The sequence below is a fragment of the Monodelphis domestica genome, chromosome 2 (assembly GCF_027887165.1).
Source record: "Monodelphis domestica isolate mMonDom1 chromosome 2, mMonDom1.pri, whole genome shotgun sequence".
Taxonomy (NCBI): Eukaryota; Metazoa; Chordata; class Mammalia; order Didelphimorphia; family Didelphidae; genus Monodelphis; species Monodelphis domestica.
Window position 1 is genome coordinate 148,432,518 of NC_077228.1, and position 14,463 is coordinate 148,446,980.

Consider the following 14,463-nt stretch of genomic DNA (forward strand, 5'->3'; position numbering starts at 1 on the left):
TTTAGAAAGGGCTGGAACAAAGGAGTAAAGATTTAATCATTTGAAAAATATGACCTTCAACAGACATGTGCAAAAGCCAGAAACCTCTGGGCGGTCCTGGGTTAAGCGAGAGCCTCCATTGACAGGGAAATTGATGAAGAGTGATTGGTAGATGTGAGGACTGAGGGGAGGCAACTTGGATGGTGTCCTTAAAGATAGGAGGGTCTGGAGACTGGGGAGAGGATTGAGTTTTTGGTCGGTGTGGTTCCTGGGCTCTGAGGAAGCTTGCTCGGAAGGAAGCTGAAGGTGGGGGCCTCTGAGACTGTTTCTCCATTTTGAACACGTGAGTGAAAGGGACTGATCTCTTTTCTTTGCCCCAGCTATCTAAGGGCTTGGGCCTTTTGGCCCAGCCTAAACAGAAGGGATATTTAAGCCCTATTCCCTTCTCTCCCCTTTCTCTCTCTATATATATCTCTAATTCCTTTCTTGCTCCTATTGTAATTAAACTCCAAAAAAGGCTGACGGCTGACTTGAGTTTTTCATTTAGGAATTACATAGCTGATTCCTTGGCGACCTTAAATTAATATATATCAGTCTTTTAAAGTGATTCCCTTGTAACATTGTGGCTGACCACACGGGAGTCTAAAGAATCCTCTCAATAAAACTTTTTCCTTGCCTTTTTACTATACTGTTTCACCACTTAGTCCTTTTTTTTAAAAAAAAAAAAAAAACTTGGCTTAAAGACACAGCTGCTAGAACACGTGAGTATAAAAAACTTTTTCTCTTTTCTCCTTAAGTTAAATTGGAATCAGCAGTTTTTTCTTTTTCTTCCCTTTAATCTTAAGGGACAGCTGGGTAGCTCAGCAGATTGAGAGCCAGCCCTAGAGGCAGAAGGTCCTGGGTTCAAATCGGACCTCAGATACTTCCCAGCTGTGTGACTCTGATAGACAGAAAACAGCTGTTTTTAAATCTCAGCAACAGGACTCTAAAGTCCTGGCTGGAAGAACTGTTTCTAAATATCCTTTCCCTTAAGGAACAACTTCCTGGATTAAAAAAAAAAAAACCCTGTGGAAAGTTTGTTGCTTTGCCCTGCTCCCCACGTGTTTTGTGAAATTACAAAATATACATATAAAAATGAGTACTACATTCTTTGACAATTATATGGCAGCTGAAGAAGTAGGGGCATTGAGGAATGAAGGATACCTCCAAATTTTTATATTAATAGGTACTGTCATTTTTGTACTCCTCAATACTATATTTAGAGATGAAAAAATAAAAAATATTGAGGATAAAATAAAACAAAATGAGGATAAAATAAAACAAAATGAGGATAAAATAAAACAAAATGAGGATAAAATAAAACAAAATGAGGATAAAATAGAAAATATTGAGGATAAAATAGAAAATGTTGAGGATAAAATAGAAAAAAATGAGGATAAAATAGAAAATATTGAGGATAAAATAGAAAATATTGAGGATAAAATAGAAAAAATTGAGGATACAATAGAAAAAATTGAGGATACAATAGAAAAAATTGAGGATAAAATAGGAAATATTGAGAATAAAATAGAAAAACTTGAGGATAAAATAGGAAATATTGAGAATAAAATAGGAAATATTGAGGATAAAATGGGAGATATGGAAGATAAAATAGGAAAAATTGAGGATAAAATGCAAGCCCAATTAGAAGATCTAAAATGTTTCTTACAGGATCAATGGGCAAACACCCACTCTACCAGAAACAGACCTGTTTCTGAACCTTTGAATGAGGAAATTTCCTTCCCTGAAATAGAGATGGAAAACACCTTCTCTATAGCCCAGTTAACAGACTGCTTCTCTCGTGCAGTGCAAATCTTGTATGAATTTAATCCCCAAAACCCTTCCCCTGCAATCCCAGCTTCTCATGTTCCTTCTCCTACAGAAAACCAAATTCCAATGCAAGGGAGATCTTGTCCTCCTAGAGAAACCTGTCCTTGTCAAACTGACCCACAGGTGCAAAATTCAACTAGAGGCCTGTTTCCTCTAAGAGAAGTACCTGAAATAGGACGAAATGGGGATGTGGTGACTTTAAGACATAGGATACCGTTTACTCCCCAAGAAATAAATGAATTTACACGAAATATCCCCACATATGAACAAGATCCTTTTCTAGTAACAAAAAAGATGGGAGACATATTTTTTCAATATAATCCGTCTTACAAGGACGTTGAGAGCTTACTACAGGCTTTTTTAAGTGAACGTGAAAAAAATAAAATAATTGCTCATGTCAACAAAACCCGGGGGCGTAATGCAGCACATTGGCCATCTCAGGATCCCGAATGGGACTATAATAATCCTGAGGACTATCTACAACTATACCGTTGTAGAGAGGCCATCCTCACGGCCATGAAGGAATGTGCGGACAGTACAGATAAGTGGATGGAACTGGAAAAAATTAAGCAAAAGGAAAACGAAACACCCTCCAGATTTATGGACAGAATTATCGAGTTTGGGGACAGATACTTAGATTGGGACTTAAATAAAGAGAATAGTTTAAGACAAGTTAGAAGAATCTTTGTAAACACTTGTTGCAAAGTAATTAAAAATTATTTTAAAACACAATGCCCAAGATGGTCAGATATGGACCTTGAAGAATTGCGAAAAAAAGCTATATATGTTTTTAAGGGAAACGAAGAAAAGGAGAAAGAGAATAATGATGACATGGAGGAAATGAAGAAAAAAATGAGATGTGTAATAGATAGGATAACTAAATTAGAAAGTGGGCATGATAATGAACCAACGACAATTGCCCCTCTCCAGAAATCCAATTATCAATCCATTACTTGCCACTTCTGTGAGAAGAAGGGCCACAAAATGATGGAATGTAGAACCTTTCTTAAGATGTTTGGAAGGAATACACACTTTAATAATGGTTTTAGAAATAATAACTATAGAAATTATGATAATGGTTATAGAAACCAGAATTCTAGAAATTATAATAATGACTATGGAAATAACTATAATGAATATAGAAATAAGAACTTTAGAAACCAGAATTATAGAAATAGGAATTGGGAATTTAATGACAATGCTCAAATTGAAGAAAATTTTAATGATAATACTCAACAATATATGAGAAATGGCGCTCGTCCAAAAATTACTCGAGGTACTAATGACCCTCAGAGAGGTGCCCTTCAGGGGGGTGCCCAAGGAATATCCCAAACACAATGATGGTGCCCGGGGGGGGGCTGGGGCACAGGAATCAGAGGATACAACCTTTGATTTCCCAGACCCTGATGTCCTACTACCCGTTGTCCCTATCCACTGCCCTCCCCATACTAATGAACCCCATGTTACCTTAAAAGTGGGTAACACCTATTATGATTGTCTATTAGACACTGGAGCTTCCTGGTCTGTATTAAAGAGAACACCTGATTTACAATGTTATTCTATTGGCTCAGAGAATGTAATGGGAGTATCAGGAATAACCCAAAGAGTTAAAAGACTTCCTCCTAGAATGGTGTCTGTAGGACCCCTAGATGTACAACACTCCTTCCTTTTGATGCCTGACTCCCCTTTAAATTTGCTGGGGAGGGACCTTCTATGCAAACTCAGAGCCACAATAACCTGCTCCCCAGATGGCTCATTATCATTAGAAGTACCAGAGGAATCTTTAAAATTACTCCCTGTACTTCTCTCGGAAAACCAGGAGGCAAAAGAACCTTCCATTTTTGAAATACCTAAAGATATACCAGAGTCTCTTTGGGCCACATCTTCTTCTGATGTAGGCTTACTTAAATCTGCTGTTCCTGTGCAGATAAAAACTAAATCTAGCCCACCTCCTTCTATCCCTCAGTATCCCCTCTCAAAGGAGGCAATTGAGGGTATTACACCAGTTATTAACTCATTAATAGAACAGGGAATAATAATCCCTTGCAAATCTGAATACAACACGCCCATCCTGCCAATTAAAAAACCAAAAAAAGGACCCGATGGCAAACACATCTATAGATTCGTACAGGATCTAAGGGCAGTGAATAATCACGTTATAAAGAGACACTCCGTAGTTTCTAACATACATACTATTATTTCATCTATTCCTAGCACAGCTACATACTTTACAGTAGTAGACTTGTGTTCAGCTTTCTTTTCCATACCAATACATGAAAACTCCAGGCATATTTTTGCTTTCACCTGGAAGGGCTCACAATATACCTGGTGTCGGCTGCCACAGGGTTATGTCGAAAGTCCGAGCTTATTTGAGCAAATTTTGAGCCAAGACACAGACAATATAACATTTAAAAATAGCAAATTAATCAAATATGTAGATGATCTACTCTTGGCTTCAACAGATGCAGAAACATGTCAAGAAGATAGCAAACACCTTCTTTTGGAATTGCACAAAAGAGGACATAAAATCTCTAAGGATAAAGTTCAATGGTGTCTCCAAAAAGTAGAATATTTGGGATTCATCTTGACTGCGGGTGCTCGTTATATTTCTCCAAAACGAATTGAGAACATTCAAAAATTGAGTGCTCCTACCACTAAGAAACAGCTGAGAGCAATTTTAGGAGCAACAGGGTTTTGTAGACAATGGATTCCTTGCTATGGGGAAATTACTAAACCCCTTATAGCATTAACAAAGGATTCGGTTCCTGAACCCCTCAAATTAGAGCCTGAACACTTGTCAGCTCTATCAGATTTGAAAAAGGCTATCATGTCTGCCCCTGCTCTAGGCATCCCAGATTACAACAAGCCATTTACTTTATATGTGCATGAGCGAAGAGGAGTAGCCTCTGGTGTGTTAACTCAGACTTTGGGACCTTCTCAGCGCCCAATTGCTTATTATTCTGCCCAACTAGACCCAGTAGCAGCAGGAGCACCACCATGCCTTAGAGGAGTAGCTGCTACAGCCTTACTAGTAACAAAAACCGTTGATTTAGTATTGGGATGTCCATTAACAATAATGTGCCCACATGAGATTGAAGCATTATTGGTAAAACATAGAACACAGGCATTCTCGGATCAGAGAATTACAAGGTATGAAATAACCTTATTAAATAGTGAAAATATTACCTTGAAACGCTGTTCAACTCTTAACCCTGCCACCTTGCTTCCAGATTTACCCACTTCAGGAGAACCACTACATAACTGTGAAACATTAGTGTCCATGGCAGAAAAGCCTCGAGATAATCTCTTGGACACTCCCTTAGAAAATGCAGATCTGATTTTATTTACCGATGGTTCCTCTTTTATGAGGGATGGCATACGTTACACTGGAGCTGCCGTAGTCTCAGAATTTGCCACTGAATGGTCAGCTTCACTACCTTCTAACATTAGTGCTCAAGGAGCAGAACTCATAGCTCTAAAACAAGCTTGTATAATTGCCAAGGATAAAAAGGCAACAATTTATACGGATTCTAGATATGCTTTCGACATTTGTCACTCAGTCGGGATGCTATGGCTCCAAAGAGGATTTTTAACCTCAGCTGGAAAATCCATAGCTAATGCAGAAATTATTAATGAAGTTCTTTCTGCTCTCAAACTGCCTAAAGCCCTAGCTGTAGTTCATTGCTCTGCCCATACAGGTGGCTCTGACCCTGTCTCTAGAGGAAATGACCGAGCAGATGCCGCTGCAAAACTAGCAGCCATAGAAGGACCTGGATTAATTTTAACATTAACAACCACTGATAATTTAAATTTATCACTCTCCTATAATGAAAAGGAAGTGGAAAAATGGAAACAAAAATTTAAAGCAAAACAAATTAATGGAGTATGGGTGTCACCTGAAGGAAAACCCCTGCTCCCTAGAAGTTTCTATAACCAAATTTGCCAATCTATTCATAAAAATGGTCATTTTGGCACCCAGGGCATCGTGGACTCTGTCAAGAGAGTATGGATAGCCCCTGGTATAACTACTGTAGCCTCTAAAGTATGTTCAGCCTGTCCTATTTGCCAGGCATATAACCAACATGCATATCGTGGAAAAGCCTTTGGGGGACGTCCTCTGGCTTACACACCTTTTGAACATCTACAGATAGATTTCATAACAATGCCAAAGGCTGGACGTTATAAATTTTGTCTAGTAATTGTAGATCAACTAACCAGATGGCCAGAAGCATTTCCTACGACCCGAGCCACAGCAGATTTTGTTGCAAAGATACTTTTAAAAGAAATTATTCCTCGTTTTGGCCTACCAGCACGTATTGACTCCGATAGAGGGAGTCATTTTACCGATTCTGTCTTAAATCAAATATATTCTTGCTTGGGGATAACTCCAAAATTCCATGTTCCATATCACCCCCAGAGCTCAGGCCAAGTGGAGAGGATGAATAAAGAACTTAAGACTATGATTGGCAAATTATGCACTGAGACCCATTTAAAATGGCCTGAAATTCTCCCTCTGGCCCTATTTTATCTTAGAAGCAGGCCTAGAGGAGACTTACATATTTCACCATTTGAGATGCTTTTTGGACATCCGCCTATACAGGCTAAGCCTTTCTCCCCGGCTTATACATCGCTATTAGGGGGAGATATTACTATTGCTTCCTATATACAGGAGTTACAGCACAAACTACGTGAACTTCATGAATCCGGAGCTGCAGTACAAGCTGGACCATTAGACTTTTCTCTGCATGACCTGAACCCAGGAGATAAAGTTTATATCAAGAATTTCAAGCGAACTGGAGCAACTCAACCTTCATGGGAAGGACCATTCCAAATATTATTAACTACTCCAACATCTATAAAGATTGGAGAAAGAGACTCTTGGATTCACTGCTCACATGTGAAGAAAGCATCTTCTGCTGAGACTGATTGACTCTATCCTATCATATGAATTGTGACTCTATCTTATCATATGAATTGGAGATAATAATCCATAGACAAATGGATGTTTTTTTTTTCAAGAATATATTGAATTACTGATTTTTTTTCCTTATTTTTTCTTATTTCTTTTTATTTTTTGATCAGAATATTTGATTTTTTTCTCATTTTTTTGTACTGAAGGTACACATAATTAATATTAATATTATTTTTTCCCTGCAGTAATACAAGTTAATATATATACTCTTGCTATAATATCAATATATGCCTAAAAGCTTTAAACTATGGGAACCTGCCATTTATTGATAAAATATTATAGGACTGTGATTAATGTTTGTGTCTGATTCCAGGAAAAGGGATAAAAACAAGGAGCACAGACTAAACCTGAATAGTGCCAATAGAGCACACATGAAATATTAAAGTGAGACTCAAGGTTGCGACGCTTAACTTATGTTTAAGTCGTAGGACTTCCTTGTATCTACACTCCTTTCGAAGTACTCAAACAAGTACAAAGCTTGACTATCATGCTGGCTCCCTATATCTCTGAAGGAAAAAAAAAATCAGACAAGGGAATGACATTTCCCCATCAAAATAGAATTCTAATTCTTTTCTTCTTATATTATGGCAACTTCCTGTAGTCTTGGCTACAAATGGCTAAGTGAAATATTACTGCATTCTGTCCTACATACTTGTGGGATAGAAATTACTTTAAACTGGACCTATACAAGGTCTATTTTGAAATTTTCTTATGTTTTTGATTATTTTTCTATTTTTTTGATAATTGACACATACAACCCCATACCTGAACATTGCATTCTGAGCTTAACTTGATATTTTTTTTTAATACTTACTTCAGGGGGGATTGTATTTTAATTTAAAATCTAAGTATTTTTGAATTTTTTTTGTTTGAGATTTTATTTTTATAAAAATCCAAGACTTTTGTTTAAGATTTTACTTTTATAAAAAATTCAAAGATTTTGATTTTGTTCAAGAAAAGATCTTCAAGAAAGAAGCTTGAAACTTTTATATCCAGAGAATGAACTGTTGCAGAAAGATGCCAAAAACCTACACTTCATCAAGAAGATCAAGAATGAACTTTGGATGTGATTGATTGGACTGAACTTTTGATTGAACATTTATTGTAACATTTATGCCAAAAGGGACTGCCCCTAATTTGGCTTTCTGTCAATGCGCCTAGCAAACATTGGTTTTGCTTTCTTTTCTTTTCTATTTCCTCTCTCACTATTCTAATTTCTCTTAGAAAATTGAATATTGTGTATATCTTTAGTTAGAAGTGAATTTAGAACTACAAAATGATTATGTTAAATGATCAATGGGGAGACTAGTCTCCCAATGATCATCAGGGGGGATTGTAAACCTCAAATTTCCTTAGACTTATAATTGTTGAAAATTTCACCATTGGGATATTTCATACTTGGAAAATTTCTTACTGATAGTCTATTGGAATGGGAACTCCATTGGCATGGGAGGTTCCTTCTCTTCCCTTCTTAAGATTACTTTAGGACAGAAACCCTTTGCTGAACAATGGAAAGGACTTTGACCTATGCTTGAGCATAGAACAGGAATTTCTTTGAGTCTTGATTGATTTTAGAATTGATACAATGGAGATACTCCACCCTATTCAGTCCTAATAGGATTGAGTAAGGGCTGCAGCCTAGATCAAAATTTAATTATTCCAATCTCTACCATACTCAAGTTAACAGGATTTAGAAAGGGCTGGAACAAAGGAGTAAAGATTTAATCATTTGAAAAATATGACCTTCAACAGACATGTGCAAAAGCCAGAAACCTCTGGGCGGTCCTGGGTTAAGCGAGAGCCTCCATTGACAGGGAAATTGATGAAGAGTGATTGGTAGATGTGAGGACTGAGGGGAGGCAACTTGGATGGTGTCCTTAAAGATAGGAGGGTCTGGAGACTGGGGAGAGGATTGAGTTTTTGGTCGGTGTGGTTCCTGGGCTCTGAGGAAGCTTGCTCGGAAGGAAGCTGAAGGTGGGGGCCTCTGAGACTGTTTCTCCATTTTGAACACGTGAGTGAAAGGGACTGATCTCTTTTCTTTGCCCCAGCTATCTAAGGGCTTGGGCCTTTTGGCCCAGCCTAAACAGAAGGGATATTTAAGCCCTATTCCCTTCTCTCCCCTTTCTCTCTCTATATATATCTCTAATTCCTTTCTTGCTCCTATTGTAATTAAACTCCAAAAAAGGCTGACGGCTGACTTGAGTTTTTCATTTAGGAATTACATAGCTGATTCCTTGGCGACCTTAAATTAATATATATCAGTCTTTTAAAGTGATTCCCTTGTAACACAACCTGTTCCACAGAGGAAGTTTTCTCCTCTTAGAGTTCCCCTATCTCAAGGAATTTAAATGTCTAGTCCCATTTCCATAAACCCAGATCTATATCTTCTCTTCTTTGGGATATATTAAATTCCTTTAATTATTCCTCATATGATTTCTCTTTCCTTTGCCATCTTATTTACCATTTTTGGAACAAGTTCTTTTTTGTCGGTATTCCCCAGAAAAATGCATCTCTCAGTGACTCAGCACAATGTGCAAACAAGAAATATTCAGGTAACTGAAACTATTAGACATGAGAATCCATTAAGATTCACTAACGGAGGAAGATTTCATGGATAGTAACTATGCATATCAATAGTAAATTTTGTAGTGAGTTATGTACAATAGCTGATTTTTATGTTAGAGGAAGAGTTAAAAGGCTAAAAGAACGTATTGCTATTCTTTTATTTATCAAAGATATCAAAGACTCCCTTGGGGGTTGAAGGAAGGCTACAAGAAGGAAATAAAAAGAAGTTGCTGGTCAGAGTCTAACTGGTATTAGGAATTTGGAAGGTAGAAGAATATGGCATGAAGAAATAAGGAAAGAATGAACAATGAAATTTGAAGCTGTTACAGAAATGAGGTTTTTCTCATAGTAGAGTAAAATGGACACTAAAAAAGAAGCATGGTTTGTACTCCAAAAAATGAAAATACAAATCTCTGAGGTCATCAAAAGAGGGATTATCTAGATTAGAGATCAATGAAAGAAGATATATGTAGGAGGGGCAGGAGAAAATTGGCTATCACTAATGATGGGTATTAAAATGTCTTTTCATCTACCTGATAGGAATAACTGATTAGTATAATGTATTCATAAGGCATTTCTACTCCTTAATAAAGATATTTCCATGATTTATCAAATCCAATAAGTATGTTCCACATATCTTGAATGATGTCATAAAAAAGGATATCAACAAAAGCAACCTATAAACATTGATATGGATTGTGAGATCATAGACAAAAAACTCAATGCTTTAGAATCATGTTTTCTGCATTGTTATCAATTAAAAGTAGTGATGGCAAAAGAAAAAGATTTCGAAAATGAATATCTACCCAAGATGGTATCTGAAAATAGGATTCCTGATCAATGGCTTAAAATATATGAAATACTGGCTCTTAATCAGGTTGATTTGTGGATAATGAAGCTGAAAATATAGAATATATATTTACCTAAAATTTTGCAAATCTAATAGAGTGTAAACTGAAAACTGGGTAGGAGAAAAAAAATCTTGTCTATAATTATCTTAGTGACCATAAACAATAGTAGGTATACATGGGGATAAGCATAAAGAAAAGGACTAAATAGCCCTGTATCCTTCTGGGAGATATGACAGTATGAAAGGTTCTAATGCAATGACATAACAAAATTAAAAATAAATAGCACTGAACTTCTCTTCCCAAAAAATGATTACACAAAGATATGGGCTTGAAGCCATTATTATCATGGGTCAGTGATCCCCCTGGGACTAGACCTACAACTGAGAATCTCCAAGTAGATAATTGCACAAGAAAATAATACCAGAACCACCATAAGCATGGGCTGGGGAAAATACCTGAAGACACATCAAAGCAATGAAGTGGTGCTCTCTCCCAGAACAAAGTCATTGAGATGCAGCAATTAGACCTCATCTCACTGGAGAACAAGGATGCGGAACCTAGGTGGATCTCAGATACAAGACAGCATAAGCAGGAGGAGCAAGAGAACAGTTGGCTCAGTCAAACCTCAGCATCATAAGAGCAGAAATCAAAAGAAATACAAAACAATCAGCAGTTAGAGGAAAGTGGTTCTGTATAATCCAGCAAGATCAGGTGTGACCTAGGGCAAGCAGCAGTGGGAGGAACTCAACCAAACAAGGTCTAGACTTAGAGAGATTGGGCAGAACCCAACTCCAATCATTTTAAATGAAGGTATAAACTTCTATAGAGCAGGTCAACTAGGATGCCTCTGTAGAATGCTCAATCTGAAATTGAGATAGCTGAAATTATCCCCTACGCAGAGTAAAAGCATAGAACAGTATTCCTTTCACTCTAGGAACAGAACTAATCTTTAGCATATAGACAAAATCAAGGGGGATATAACCCCTAAATAAGAAAATGACAGTGAAAAAGTCTGATGCTAGAAAAATGTCAACAAGATTGATGACCATAACACAATCTCAGAAGAAGATAGCATTACAAAAATGAAAGTAATGAAGCCTCAATGGCCCAAAATGAACCCTAAGAAGATATCCAAAAAAGGATAGAAAAGCAAAGAATAAGAAACTTAGAAAACAATTCCCTAAAAATTAGAATTGTACAAATGGAAGCTGACTTCATGAGACAGAAGGAAATAATGAAACATTCAAAAGAATGAAAACATAGAAAAATGGAAATAAATCACTAGAAAAACAAATAACCTGGAAAATAGATTGAGGAGAGATAATTTTAAAATTCTTGGATTGCCTAAAAGCTATGATCATGAAAAGAACACAGACACTATATTAAAAGAAATTATCAGAGAAAATTGATCTGATATTCTTGAAAAGGAGGAGAGAATGGAAATTGAAAAAATCTACCAATAACCTCATGAAATAAGTATCAAACTAAAAATCCCAGGACTATTGTAGTCAAGTTTCATAAATCTCACATCAAAGAGAAAATACTACAAACAGCCAGAAAAACATTTCAAGTTTTGTGGAACAAAAATCAGAATTACACAGGACCAAGAACTTCTACATTAAAGAATAACATGATATGGAATATGTATTCCACATGGTAAAAGATCTAGGTCTACAAGCAAAAATCACCTACCCAGAGAAACTGAGTATAATACTCCAGGGGAAGAACTGGATATTTAATGAAATAGAGGAATTTCAGTTGGTCCTGATAAAATAGCCAGACCCCAAAAGAAAATTCAGTGACTAAATTTGACACTCAAAAGGATCATAAAGAGGCACATCTACAAGACAAATTATAGAAGCATTAAATTAGAACTGACCTTAAAAAATTATACCATTTCCACTTGTGAACATTGGATGAAAGTTAGATGCCCACTTTTGGTATCTACCTTTCACCTCTTACCTGTGGTTCCAAGACATTGTAGACTGAACAGGAGCCACAACCGTACAAGATTGTCTCAGCAGACAGGCTAAACCAGGTAAAGGATAACTATTAGACCTCAAAACTGTTTATGAATTAGGGAGATAACCACTCCCAGAATGTCAAAATTTCTTTTGGTGGAATTGGCAGATAAGAATAATTTGTTTCAATGGCTATGAAGACAGTTGAAACAGGCACTTTGGAATGTGTAAAGCTTGACCAGTCATTGAAGACACCAAGGCCATCCACTTTACCCTGGGCTATCACCAACCATCCTGACTTTTGTGCTGCCACTGGACTTGCATAGCTCTGGAAGAAAAAGTGCTCTAATGACTTTGGGTAGCTCTGCCTCACTTATATCCAATTCACATGAAAGTCAACGTATCATCTTGTGATGTCATTGTTCTTCAAAAAAAAACAAAACAAAGGATGGACAATAAATAATTTCCAAATCTCTAACGCTCATTCTTCAAGCTTAAGTAATTAGTAATGGATGTCTCCCAGGGCTCTGTAATGATCCATTTTCCTTTTACCCACTATACTATCTCACTTAGTTCCTAGGAATTTAATTATCTTTTTCATAGATATGGCTACCAAATCTATCTATCTAACTTTAACTCTTGATCTCCAATTTTACATCACCAAATGATTATTAGACATTTAAACTGGATATTCCATAATGGTTTCAAGAATGACATGTGTAAAACATAATTACTGTCAGCCCATAAATCCTCCTTCTTTCAAACTTTTGTTTTACTGTTAAGGATACTAATACCCTCGTCATATAGGTACACAGTGGTTTATAATGTTGCTATCATCTTCAATTTTTCTCTCTCAGTCATCCCACATATTTAATCCATTGTCAAATCTCAGTTATTTCCACTTCATATTATTTATGTTGACTACTTTCCATTTATACATCTGCTACCCTAATTCTCAACTTCATCAATTTTTATCTCTACAATATTATACCCTTCTAGTTGGTTCCTCTTCCTTAACATTTTCTCTACTCTATTCTTTAAAGAGCAGCTAAAGTGATTTTGCTTAAATGTAGGTTTGACCATGTCATCTCTGATTTATATCTTTAAACCAATCAACTAATAGCTTCAAAGTAGATTTATGTGGCATTAAAGCTCTTTATAGCCTGGCTTCTCCCTGCCTTTCTTGTATTTTAACACTGTACTTGTTTCCATTCATTCTTTATTGTGGGTACATTGGCCAACTCACCATTCTGCTTGTACAACACATCTCCCTACTCTATGCCATTGAAATGGCTATCTTCATTGCAGAAATGCTCTCCTTTATTACCTCATCCCCTATGCTTTTTTGTTGTTGTTGTTTCAAGTCTCAGTTCAAATCCCACCTTCTGTAGGCTTTTCCATTCCCACCAAGTATTAGTGACTTCTCCTGTGAGATTATTTTCCCCTTCTTTGTATGTATCTCTTACATTTCTAGTTTTTTACATGATGCCTTTTTCTTTAGGATATGAAAATCTTTAGGTTTGGAATGGTTCTGCTTTTCTCAATATCTCTAAAGTATCAATATAATTCCTGGATCATTGGCTTATAGTAACCATTTAATAAATGGCTTTTATTTTTAAAAAGCAATACAATGGTGGGGCCTTTCCAAGTTCCAAATACATCTGGTTCCAACTGCTAGTTCCTGGCTGAGATTGGTGAACAAGATGGAAAAAAGGCTCAGTTTTCCCATCTAAAACTGCAACTGATGGTGATGGAATACTATTGTGCTGAAATGAATAATGAACTGGAGGAATTCCTTGTGAATTGGAAAGACCTCCAGGAATTGATGTAGAGGGAAGGGAACAAACTCAAGAGAACCTTGTACACAGGGACTGATACATTATGGCACAATCAAATGTAATGGACTTCTCTACTAGCAACAATGCAATAATCCAGGACAATTTGAAGGGACTTATGAGAAAGAACTCTATTCACATCCAGTGAAAGAACTGTGGAAATAGAAACACAAGAAGAAAAACAAGTGCTTCATCAAATGGGTTGATGGGATATAATTGGGGATATAGACTCTAAGCCAGTGGTTCCCAACCTTTCTAATGCCGTGACCCTGCAATACAGTTCCTCATGTTGCAGTGACTCCAAACTAAAAAATTATTTTGGTGGCTACTTCAAAACTGTAAATTTGCTACAGTTATGATTTGGAATGTAAATACCTGATATGCATTATGTATTCTCATTGCTACAAATGAGAGGTTGAGAATGGCTGCTC